Consider the following 12,943-nt stretch of genomic DNA (forward strand, 5'->3'; position numbering starts at 1 on the left):
CTTAAAAACTATGCGGAGGCCATCAGCGATGGGAGAATCTTTGATATGCACGAGCATGCGCTTTTAAAATATCTCCGCTGATTCAATTAGCGTCTGTCAAGCAGGACATTTCAATAATACACAAATGCTGCTTTTACATTTGATCAACACTGGAGACACAAGTGGATTTAGGGGCCGAAGAACGATTTGTTAACTCACTATTGTAATTAATAAGTTAACCCTGGATTGTATAGAAAGCTGGTTTGGGCAAACTCTAGGAACTCTGTTAAAGCTGAGTTCCAGGTCTAAAAATTACAATCACAAAAAACTAATCTTATGATTTCAAGGGGGTCAGCCCTATGTTCCCACGGCCCTATGGTCCCACGGTCCTATGGTCCCACAGCCCAATGGTCCCACAGCCCTATGTTCCCACAACCCTATGGTCCCACGGCCCTATGGTCCCACGGCCCAATGGTCCCGCAGCCCAATGGTCCCACAGCCCAATGGTCCCACAGCCCTATGTTCCCACAACCCTATGGTCCCACGGCCCTATGGTCCCACGGCCCTATGATCCCACAGCCCTATGTTCCCACAGCCCTATGTTCCCACAGCCCTATGTTCCCACATTTCTAGGACATTTTCAAAATTAGGTCTTGTGTTCCTACATTTCCCTTCAATGTAAGCCCCATCCTCCCACAAGGTTGTTTAGGGTTAGGGGAAATTGGTTAGGGGAAATCTGATACAAATTTATGAAAAAGTAAATGTGGGAACATAGGGCCTAATTTTGGAAAAGAAATCTTAGAAATGTGGGAACTGTGGGAACATAGGGTCTAATTTTGAAAGAAATCTTAGAAATGTGGGAACATAGGCACGCTCCCATTTCAAGTATTTCTTAAAATGTGAACAACATGCAGCATATGCAAGAAACTTTAAAAAAATAGATATGGAGCTAAAATAATAGGAGCTGTGATGATAGGAAAAGGAAGTTGTATGATTATTTTTAATGGAAACTGGTCTATGAATTGGGGGAAACAGTCAACTCTGACCCAGGTTGCCTTTCCAGATCATAATAAAGAGTCCTGGTTTGGAAGTTTTCATTTTCAGAGGGGGTTTTGGCAATTGCTGCATTGCTGTACAGTACCAGTCAAAAGTTTGGACACGTTTTCTCATTCACTTGAAATGGAAAGCATGTCCAAACTTTTGACTGGTACTGTAGTTACCTGGAATTAAACTGTTACCCAGTTAAATTCCCAATGACAAACATACTACTGTTACTGAGAAAACATGCATGACAACTGTCCATGACAGAAAGTTCAAACTACTGTATGCTTTAAGGGTAACATAGTAATTTTAATTGGCAAACTTCTGTTCTCTCAAATCAAAGGCATTAGAAATGAATGCCGGAGTTCCAAAATAAAATTAAAAAAAATTTCCAGCACAGATAGTGAAATTTTGTGTCACTGCAGTTATACTTTTACAGTCAGCGCACACTCTTAATCACAGAGCAGAAAATCAGTCAAATCAGCTGCTGCAGAGATCCGTCTGGATGAAAAAACGCTGCCGACTCTCTGACCTGTGCGGGACACGGATAAGAGTCTACTGAGCTAACTGTCCAAAATGTCAAGGTGATTTTTCACAATCTTTTTTTTTCTTTCTGAAGCATAGTTTTGGAGCATGGGATGAGCTCTGGTCAGGAGAAGGAGGAGGGAGTAGAAGCCATCTGATCCCCATTAACTCTGCGATACGTGTCCGGCACAATTAGTAGATGTTGAAAGCCAGAGGGGAAGAAGTTCACACGGTCTGCTAAACAGAATGAGCTGCAAGAATGCAGAGAAAAAAAATGTTGATGTTTTTGGATCGTGCACAACAAAACAAAACATGCAAGAATTAAATCTATCTTTCAATACAATTTATAGTGCCACTCGGCCAGCCATGCCAAAACTTGTATTAACTAACTCCAATGGAAAATGATCTCAAAATGAAATAGCCTAGCACAACGTGGTGTCAACATAAAACAGCGCTTTTCAAACCGAGGAGCGGAGTTCACTTCACAGCGAAAACAAAATACTTTCTCCCAGGAAACACCTGTTCCTTCCTCGGGAGTGTTTTAACAACGATGTTTTTCCTAAACTTAACTAGTCGTTTTGTTGCCTAAACTTAACTGTTATCGCGGCTTACTTTTTCTGGCTAAACTCCACTACCATGGCCCCTATGTCTGTAGCCGGTTTGCAGTTACTTATTGGCAGTGTTTGGAATAACGCCATTTAAAAGAACGGCGTTAGGTAACAACGTTATTTTTTCAGTAACGGGGTAATCTAACTAATTACTTTTCCCGTCGTTACAACGCCAGTAACATTACTAGACGTTAAATGTGGTGCGTTACTATGCATTGATTGAATAAACTGTGTAATCCGAACGCACCCCTGGCTCACAGAAAGTGAGGAGGTGGGTTAATAACGAGGTAAGCGATTATGATTGGCTAAGGCAGAGTCATGTTTCATGGTAGCCAATCAGAGCCAGTGTTTTTACACACATGCCAGCACACGCGCCACACACACAACAGCTAAACAGAGATTCGATGAAGCAGCAGAGATGGCGAGTCAGGAGCAATCCGATGAAAAGTTGGCATTTTCAAGGTGGAGATATAAGCACTACTTCAAATTCATTGTGGTCAAAGGCAAGAACGTACATGTAATGTGTACATTATGTCCAGGAGCGAAGACTTTGTCGACATCCGTTAGCAAGCAAGCAACTCTAATTTAATGAAGCATCTCACAACGACACACGCATCTACAAAGCTAGTGGCCAAAACCAGCGATACCTCCACCACAGATGATAGCTCGCCATCCACTAGCAAAGAAGGACTCGGAGCAAAGTCCTCCAAGCAGCAAAAGCTAGATCTTTCTGCCTCACAACAAAAAAACTGCTCAAAAAAATCCAAATTCTTTGACATATAGCAACTTTTTTTTTAACAGTAACACAAATAGTTACTTTCCCTGGTAACGAGTTACTTTTATTATAGAGTAATTCAGTTACTAACTCTGTTACTTTTTGGAACAAGTAGTGAGTAACTATAACTAATTACTTTTTTAAAGTAACATTCCCAACACTGCTTATTGGCAGCAAAACAACTGCCGCTGGTAGCCAGCGTCCTGGAGCTCTGTAGAGGCTAAATACAACCAGCAACTGCTGCTCGGATTTTTATCCTTCAATCGCACTACAGACTGTTCACTTTACAGCCCTTTACTTAGTATAAAATATTTCTATTTGAGGTATTTAATACATGGTCTATTGGTGAAGAAGCTCTGAGGGGGGGATAAATTTTGTCCCCACCGGGGATAAATAATAATTTAGCAGAGGCCAGGATATGTAGACCAGAAATGATGGTGGATGGTGGTAAAATGTACGTTTCAGTGATAAATGGGACAAGAACAGGACACAAACCCCGGTCTCCTGGATGAAAGTCCTGTGTTGTTTGACCCATCCACCAGTCCAACCAACCTTCTAACACGGATTCTGTGTCTTTCATACTACTCACTACCGTTGTCACTCTTAATACTACGTCATCTTACAGCGCTGTGGTCGAGCTGCTGCTCTGACCGGTGTGTCACATACAGACTCTAAAGGGTCATTTTTGCGTTGGTATCTGAGGCTGAGAGACACTGACCAAGCGTCATTATTTGATGAGTTGGGAGGGATAACTGGTTGGTACAGCATACTAAAAAAGGTAGCCAGACTTGAGATCAATTACTTCTGGTTTTATGTTATATATATATATATATATATATATTTTTTTTTAATGATACTTGCATAAATACTTATGTGCATTTGGATTTTAATCTACCATTCTAAGTCTTTCTCTGGGTTTGTAAGTACAAGTTGCAATGAGTCATTTGATTCACTAATGATATGGAAATATTTAATAGTACATCTTTAAGATACACTGTGATTTTGTTGTAGAACCCCAAAGCACCTCCACATTTTCTCCCAACTCAGAGCTGAAGACCCCTCTCCTGAAACTGTCCACCTCCTCACAATCGTCTGCAAAATAGTCTCGGGAAGGAACTTGTTTTGGTGGAACATGTGCTCGTTCAAAAGTTGTTTTAGTCGTGCAACAGAAAACTCAGATTGGACAGATAGTCTGGCTAGCTGTCTGGATTTAACCTGCAGAGATCTGAGGAGCAGTTAACCATAGTCCTCAGAAATCCACCGGAGGTTAGAACGCCAACACAAAGAACAAGGAAGGTGACGGACATCCAGCCGAAAATGAGGGACATCCGGCGGAACTTCCGGCGGCACCTGAACAATCCAGGAAATGAAACGTCATCGATATATAGACTACTACAACTACACACAACACTTAAAAGCTTTCTCACCTTCACTCCATGAATCAACTACTGTACAACATCTTCTATCTATACTGCGTTTGACACGTGCTACTGATCTAAAGTGATGCACCACTCCACAATGTGGCTGTTGTGTGTTGTACAAGAATTGATGGTATTTTAAGTGGTAACACTTTTATTCACAGAGAGCATCAGTATAAGAGTATAGGCTATACAGATCCGGTAAAATATACTGAAACAACAACAGGTTCCAGGACTGAGATGCTCTTGGCCTTCGGGGAGTTGGTAGGAGGCACTTGTTTAATTATTTTTTTGTGTCTTAAGTTAAATTTCTTTTTAATAATAGCCTTTTATTTTATGCAGGTTCAGGGTGGATTGTATTATATTAACATGAAACAGGGCCTGGGTTAGTCCTGCAGCCAATGCTCTTTTTTTCTTTCGTCACTACCTTCAGAGTAATTCAACACCTAATCCATGCATTTATCTGGCAGCTGAAAAGAAACTTTTTTTGTGAGGTTACAGGAACCCTGTTGCCATACTGGTTCTACACCAAATTTGTAAAAAAAAAAAAAAAAAAAAAAGCTGAGAGAGGAAATGAACGGTCTGCAGTGGCTCTCCAGATGATAGAAGTAATAATATGTTCTCATGAAGCTGTGGCCTTGGGCACAGCTAAATGTCTTCTGCCTTGTCTCGGGGTAAAAAACAGATTTCTCATTTGGTTCCCCACTGAAAAGCTTAAAAAAGACAAATGGAACAGCTTGGGGCGACCTCTAGCAGCTTGAGAATCATCACATGAAAGTGCACAGTCACTGTGCCGGATGCTGTACAGTCAATGTGCTCCATCTCTGCTCATTTTGTTTCATCTCTGACTCTACAACTTCTTCAGGCAAACTGTTTGTCATCAGACTCAAAGCATTGTCTGCAATCAATAGATAAGGCAGAAACTGAGCTGAATACAACTGCACAATAGACAACGGTACTGTACTCTGATTAAATCCTGTTTATTCCACTTAAAACTGTACAGTACAACAAAGTACATGTACACAATGTTTGTGTCAGTGTGTTAGCACATAAAATTACAAGATAGATTTGTCTATTTCATGAACATGAACTACAACGCCGTGTTGAGCGTATTATGATAGCATTAATTACAGTATGCAGTTTAAGGCTGGGGCTACAAAGAAAACTTACGGTTTATTATTACAGTGGTTCTCAACCTTTTCTGGCCCATGACCACAATGTTATGCCCCAACATTTTCATAACTCAAGAAAATTGTCAAAAGTCAAGATGTGACTGTAGGAGTCGTTTTGGTTTATGATTTTTGTTTGTTTGGTAGTGCCACTTGGGGCAGCAGTTAGTTGTCAATTAGACAAGGTATTATAATCAAGAGGTAACTGCAATTAGGTGTTGCATTGACTGGCGTATCAAACTGTTTTTTGATTATCTATGAGTGGGAAGTAGTATATAGGGAGCAAAGTGGCTGTATTCTGTTTTATTACAAAAATAAGAAATAATAATAAGAAATAAATTGTGATGTCATTGGTAATACTGTACATTTTGGTCATCTATCACACGCGTCTAAAACAAAAGGGGTTACTACAGTGACTTTGCTTAAGCTCATAAAGGGACATCAAAATGGATTATTTCAATGATATTTGAATAATTTGTTATTAAAAGTATATTAAACCAACATCAATATATTGGTCAGTACCTTGACTATTAAGTGACTGCATAGGACCCTGATGAAATCAAATGTAAGTCAAACTTTGCCCAAAGACTTTATGGATACGAAAGACAAACGTTCTCCTACTAAGAACATGTGATCGTAACATGTGGCTATTATGTTTGTGTAGGACTCAATAACCACACCGTGTTGCTCTGTTCATGTTGCGTTTACTGAACTGCCGCAAACCTTACATTTTCGACCCTTACCGTAAAACACTGCTGTAAGCCTTAAAGGCACAGTAACTTGTCACCCGCGGTGCATAACATAACAGAGTCCAACAGGACCCAATACTGAACGTTTTTCAGACATAACAGTGACTGCGATGGCAGTTTTTTTATCACGTGATAGTTCTATTTAGGGTAACAGTCACATAGTTAAGGTTGTGAAATGGAACTAGTTAAGTTTAGGCAACAAAAGAACTTATTTAGGGTTAGTAAAACTAGGGATTGGCTAAAAATGAGTCACGTAAAACTAAAATGGGGACGTAACGTGACCTCATGGACGCCATTGCCTCACAGACAAGTTAAACTTGGTTAGTAACTTAAATAAGTAATAGTCCTGTAGACACCAACCTGCCTCCTTATGCGGAATTTGAAGCTTTTATACTTTACTACGCCTAACAACAAATGCAAATACCAACCGTTATTAGCTGCTTGCATCGATCTGTAGGGTCGTTTTTGGGTGAGGAAGGGTTGCTTAATCCGTTTTAGTAGATTCCGTTATCTTAACCAAAGTTAATGCATCACATGTAATCAACCACAGCAAATTTTATTTGCATGCAACATTAGGATGCTTGTATTTTACAGCTTCTCCTGACTTAATTTATCTTAGAGTTGTTAATTAAAGCACCACATTAACAGAAAACACATGCTAACTGTTGACATAGGCCTGGTTATCATTCATTAACATCAATGCCTAATTTAGCACGCATCTTTATGACATTCAGGGACATAGTTTGAGTCATTATTTAGAGTCATTTTTTTGTAATTCTAATGGTCATTTTGTCACCTGGGGGATAGAAGACTGACCAGGCAGAAAAGCTAGTTCAAGTCTAGGGTCAAGTCATTCCGGTTGAAAAACGACCTCTCCATCTCCAGCCTCAGACTGTCCATAAAAGCACAGAGGGCCTAATAAGTTCACATTAAAACATTACTCATGTTGTGCTGCCTGACAGAGAGGCTGGGACCTTAATCTACGACCAGAGGTCACACACACACACACACACACACACACACACACACACACACACACACACACACACACACACACACACACACACACACATATATACAACCCCTGTACACAAGAACTCATTCCACACTCAATAAATGCTTGTGCGGCCAGGCAGACAAACCCTCTCACAATTTAACTTGTCAGAAATGGTTTTGTTGGGGCTAAACAACCTCTCTGCAGTTGTGCTCCACGCTGGCAGCCAGCTGGGGCTTTGCACCAACAATCCAATGACTTTGTTTTAAAGTGAGTTCAACATATTGCATATTGCAGGTTCCGCATCTCTAACCCTCTGGCTGGGGAAAACTACAGTACAGAGCCTCTCTATTCTGATTTGATCCCTGCTCCACACATCTACGACGCTCCTTGAAAAATGTTTGGTTGCAATTCAATTTCACAGTACTCTATAAAATTATCCTGTTCATTTTCCAACAGCAGGATATGCGGAGGAAGAGGTGATAATGTTTGGTTTTGTTGTCACTCCAGTATGGGTGATGCATCTCCTCTGTGCCTACATAGTGTGGAAACTGTATCATTACATTAAGATTTCTCGCAAATAGAGAGGTAGTCACCCAATCACAGATATTCTTCCATTACTGACACCTGTAGAAAAGGCTCACACACAAAGGGTTTCTTCCCCATACTTAAATACCTAAAAACTAATACTAAAATGTAAGACATTATAAATCACTGGTGCTGGAGCTCAACTAGTTTCAAATGGTGGCCAATTTTAATTCAATTTCAATTCAATTGTATTAATAGTGTCAACTCATACAGATGTTATCTCAGGATACTTTACAGATAGAGTAGGTATAGACCACACTCTATAATTTACAGAGACCCAACAATTCCTGCAAGGGCATGCATTTGGTGTGACAGCGGCGAGGAAAAACTTCCTTTTAACAGGACAGAAATCCGATTATAGTAACAGTAAAGATATTAGAACTTTGACTAATAATAATAATAATAATAATAATAATAATAATAATAATAGTAGTGGCAGTCAGGGTTGCAGTCAAGACCACCTAAACCGAGACCAAGTAATCACCAAGACCAGAGTGTATCGAGACCGCGACAAGACCGAGACTTTGAGGGGTTGAGACAAAGACCAGAACAGAGCAAGTCCCGCACTGCATGACACAAAAGCTCAACATTCCCAGAAAAAACACCCACAGAAAACAAATTAGGTTAAGATTCACTTCTTTTATTGCCATAAGTGTGTCTTAAGAAATGCCTTGATAAAATAATCAAAAGGCAGTTGTGGTCTTGACCGGTCTTGAATTAAAATCCAGAGTCCTCTTTATCTGAGACCGAGACAAGACCGAGTAAAAATGTGGTAGATTCCGAGATGAGACCTCCAAAAAGTGGTCTCGAGACCGGTCTCGAGACCAAGACTGATCTTGAGTAGTGATCAAATGAAGCTTTGCGAACCACTGTCTTTATTTTCTGAGCTCACTAGATGGCGCTCTCTGTTCAAAGAAAAAGATTAAAGGAATGGCAATTCAGTGTGTTTTCAACCCTTTATTGAACAGAGAGCAACATCTAGTGAGCTGATAACATTGTGTGTCTAACCCTAACCCTAACCCACTAATCTTGAGTACTAGAACACTGGTAGCAGTGAGCGTCAAGCAGGACCACGGCAGCAGGTGCAACCATGATCCATGTGCCACCACAATCCTAGGAAATCTGCAAAGTGAGAAAGCACAAGCACTCCGGGGCAGAAACTAAGTCAGTAACATGCATTAATGGGACATGAATGCACACAGATGGAGAGAGCGAGAACAGGGTTACAGGGTTTGGTAAGACTTGGATTCAGTGGCCGTATAGATGTAGAGTTTGGTGGTTTTATTTTATTGTTAACTTTTCTGAGGAGTATTATTTTAATTTCCCATAACAACATACAACACAAAAACATCAGTCATAGAGGACAACTTGACATTTGCCAAAAAATGGAAGTGCAGGAAAGAAAAAGCAGGAAGGGTACTTTCAACTCCATCGATTGAACTTTGAAGCCGTTGCACACTAGGTCCAAACTGAAATTCATGAAAATGCAAAAATGAAGATGAATAATCTGAGAGCATAAAAAAGCCCATGGCAAAACTGTACACTTCTTCGTGTTCCATTTGGTTTTCATGCCACTGGTCAGCAGCAGTCTCCAAGCAACACTGAATATATTTAGTTTTTCATGTTGCTTAGCAAAAGAAAAGAAAAAGACATTTGGGTTCAGCCAATTTTGTGGATGTAATGAGTTGTACTCTTTTGTAGAGCCACTACAAGACCACTACATCTTGGGCTTATATAAGAGGAGGGAAGACATGTTTCTGTTCTTGTTGACACAGGTGACCTCAGCCCTCAGTGTGGACTTATTTACTGTGATTCAAAACTACCTGCTCAGTTTCAAATGTGTCCTATGAAATGGCAATAACATAAACTGTATATAAAGATGGACGTCGTGTCTCCACTTCCTCCCCCTGTACAAAAGTGAAGCCAAAATATCCCCGATATGGGCGCTGCCATCTTTTAATTTTGGAGCCAGAGTCTGCGCAGTAGTGATCTTGTGGTGGATCTGCGGTATCAAATATACTCGTCGACCAATCACGAGTCAATCCCAGCTGTCAATCATGACGTTTGATTTTTTTAGTCTGGCCAAAGTCACATCCGCTCACATAAAGGGGGTGGGGTTTATGACCTATACTGCAGCCAGCCACCAGGGGGTGGTCCAGTTTTGGCTGCACTTATAACAGTCTAGGCATCAAACTCTGGTCCATAACTGCATTTAACAAATGATTGATGACACAATAATTACATTTGCTGAGGGTCAACAAAGCAGAAAATGAGTTGATAGTAATGTGACAATTACAAAACAAAACTTATTTTGTGTTTTTCTTGTTGCTTGTTTTCTGTTTGTATTGATTTAGGTCAATGTAAATACAGCACATACACACTATTATAACCAGTGATTTGATACCTTAACTTTTTCTTCAATCAGTTTTTTTTGAGAGTGTCTATTTGCACCCCCGGTACGAATAGCCTAGGCCACACAGCTGAGCTATTCACACCCTGTGACGTAACAACGCCTGCACCGAAATCATGGTCAACATTCATCATCCTTGACAGCAGAAACTGGCATATTAAGAAAGGTTTGTCTCTAAAGTTTATAACAATTGAATTTCTAGCGGAAAATGGATACTACAGTTGTGCTTTCTGTCTTCAGTGAAAGCATACAACGGTTAGTTTGTTAGTTAGTACCTATTTTTTGTATACAGTATGGTTATCTACCAACTGAGGCTTAAAGACACCAAGTTGTCAATGGTTGTACTACATTCTACAAGAACTGCTCGGTGAGTGGTTAGAACAGTGAGCTATGGCCAAGAGTCTGGGGTTCAATTCCCCAGTGAAGAGATCTTGGTTCTTTCATTTTGGATTGGATAATTTGCATGCCATTGCGCAAGTCAGGGCCCGCCCTCCAGGTCGAGAACCACGCAAGTGTATGTATGAACGTCTCTCTGAAGTGTGCGAAATATTGGACACTACAACGATTTTATTTAGGCCACAGAACAATATTCCAAAAATGTGTAATACATGAGTAGTGTGGATAACTGTGTGTAAATATAGGGTAGCCTACGCCAGGGTACGAATATCATCCACTTCTAATTTATACACTGGTACGAATAGCATACATTGATAATCATATCCTGTAATAACAAAAGCATTGCGCATGCCCAGAAAATTGGCGGACAGAAGCTTTTATCCAAAGCGAAAACTGTAAAAAAACTAAATTACTGTACAGCTGGTAAATAAACCTATGCACTTTGATAAGCATCAGAACAGAACGACAAGTGTGAGATTTTAAATCTGTGCGTTTTACAATGCTTCTTTAACCTGTTTTGGAGTACGGTCACAAATATGTAATCAGCTGCTGCTGGGCCCCTGGGAGTACGGTGACAAATATGCGATTAGAACATTAGTGCAGTATTATGATGTCATAAGGAAAAATGTTGAGAGATTTCCACATTTTCCCAGTATTTTTTTTATATATTACATTGTGTGATCAATATGCCAGGGTAAATGCACAGGAGTGCAAATAGCATACATTGATAGTTGTACCAGATGGGGTATTAATAGAACACATTGCTGTGTGCACCGGGGTATGAATAGCATTCACTTCTAATTGCACCAGGTTACGAATAGCATACACTGCTAATTGTACCAAGGGTGCAAATGCCTCACCCTTTTTTTTGTTTTGTTGGACTCACAGAACTGTTAATTGAGGTAGAACATTTTAACTTGCATAGTACTCCTGTACATTCTTGCAAAGCATTTTGTAGCCCATATTTTACTTAATGAAGATAAATTCCCCTCATGTTGTTTTAAATATTTTTGTTCTGACCATAGCGTTTTTTTTTCAGGATTTACTCAATGTTTTTTTTTTTTTCCCAGGTTAGGTCAGAAACAGAATGCTCCTGGGTCATCCACAAGGTTCACACAGAGGAAAGTATAGTTTGTTTTAGCTGTGTATGAGAGTATGTGTTAGTGTGTATGTGCAGATACTGTCTATACCTTCAATCAATGCCCTGTCCCTCTAGTTGCAGTTTCCTGCAACAATATAACTAGGCCTACATTAAGTGTTCTCCTGGGGGATTTTGGGTAGTGGTAACAAAATAATATCAGTTTATGGTGGAAAATAAAAATAATAGCCTTTGCAGTTGCTTCATAAATCTCCCAAGCCAACAACCATTACTAGTTCCATCACGTAGGTGGTTCAACAGCATTAGGTGTTTGAAATAGTGAAATAGAATTTGTACTCGGATGTCGGAAATTCCAAGGTCAAAGTCGGAAACACGCCCCCTGAACTCGGATTTCCGAGTTGGGAAGACGGACAACCTCACAGTACCCTGAGCTCAAAATCCAACATGGCTGCTTCGTGCATCAACAGCAGTTAAAGCTGTAGTAACATAAAGTGTATTATCACTTCTTATTTGTCTTATTTGTGTCTCACTAAATCAGTGGTACACACAGTGCTGTCCAACTTCTATTCGTGGACAAGTTGTGTTGCTGTTTATATGCACAAAAAACAGCAAAATGCATTGTAATCAACTGCTTTGCTAACAATGGCTAACCTGGCTAGAGCTAGCTCCACAATGAAAATCCAACTTGTTAACTGGAATGCAGTCAACTCAGGTGTGACGTCATTCCCAGCTCCGGCTTCCGAAATCTGAGGTAAATGGAAAGTACTATGAAGTCTGTCTACAGTAGATGCACACAAGGCTGGAAAACAAAGAGCTAGCTGGAAAAGTGAGCTGTAGTGTCCTCTGACATGTGTTTAGTAAAGTTTTTCTGTGACACAGTAAAACATCTCGTCTTTGGAGAGAGTCTTTGCACATGTGGGATGGAAGGAAGCAACGGGTGGGAGCCCCATGCTTACAATCAAAAGACAACTAAAGAGTTGTTACTAGTGTTAGTATTGTCGTCTTTGGTTATATTGATATATAAGCAAACTTTTGTTAATTTACTCATTTAAAACAAAGGTTTGTAGCTGACTTGAGGCAGCCATGTTTGTTTGCTTTGACATGTTAACACAGTATTTTGTGCTAAGTTTCATTCATTTAAAAGCTTTCACAAAAATGTAAGATTCTCAGAAATAAGAAATAAACACCTGGA

General features: G+C 40.0%; 1 long non-coding RNA gene across 1 annotated transcript; it reads right to left on the minus strand.

Annotated features, from left to right (window-relative positions):
• Positions 1-334: 334 nt before the first annotated feature.
• LOC116062415 lies at positions 335-10,267 on the minus strand. Its single transcript, XR_004107955.1, has 3 exons — positions 10,257-10,267; positions 8,672-8,676; positions 335-544 (listed from the first exon to the last, which is right to left on the minus strand). It is a non-coding gene; the product is annotated as an uncharacterized LOC116062415 (long non-coding RNA).
• Between the last annotated feature and the right edge of the window lie 2,676 nt (positions 10,268-12,943).

This window comes from Sander lucioperca, chromosome 1 (assembly GCF_008315115.2).
Source record: "Sander lucioperca isolate FBNREF2018 chromosome 1, SLUC_FBN_1.2, whole genome shotgun sequence".
In the NCBI taxonomy this organism is placed as follows: Eukaryota; Metazoa; Chordata; class Actinopteri; order Perciformes; family Percidae; genus Sander; species Sander lucioperca.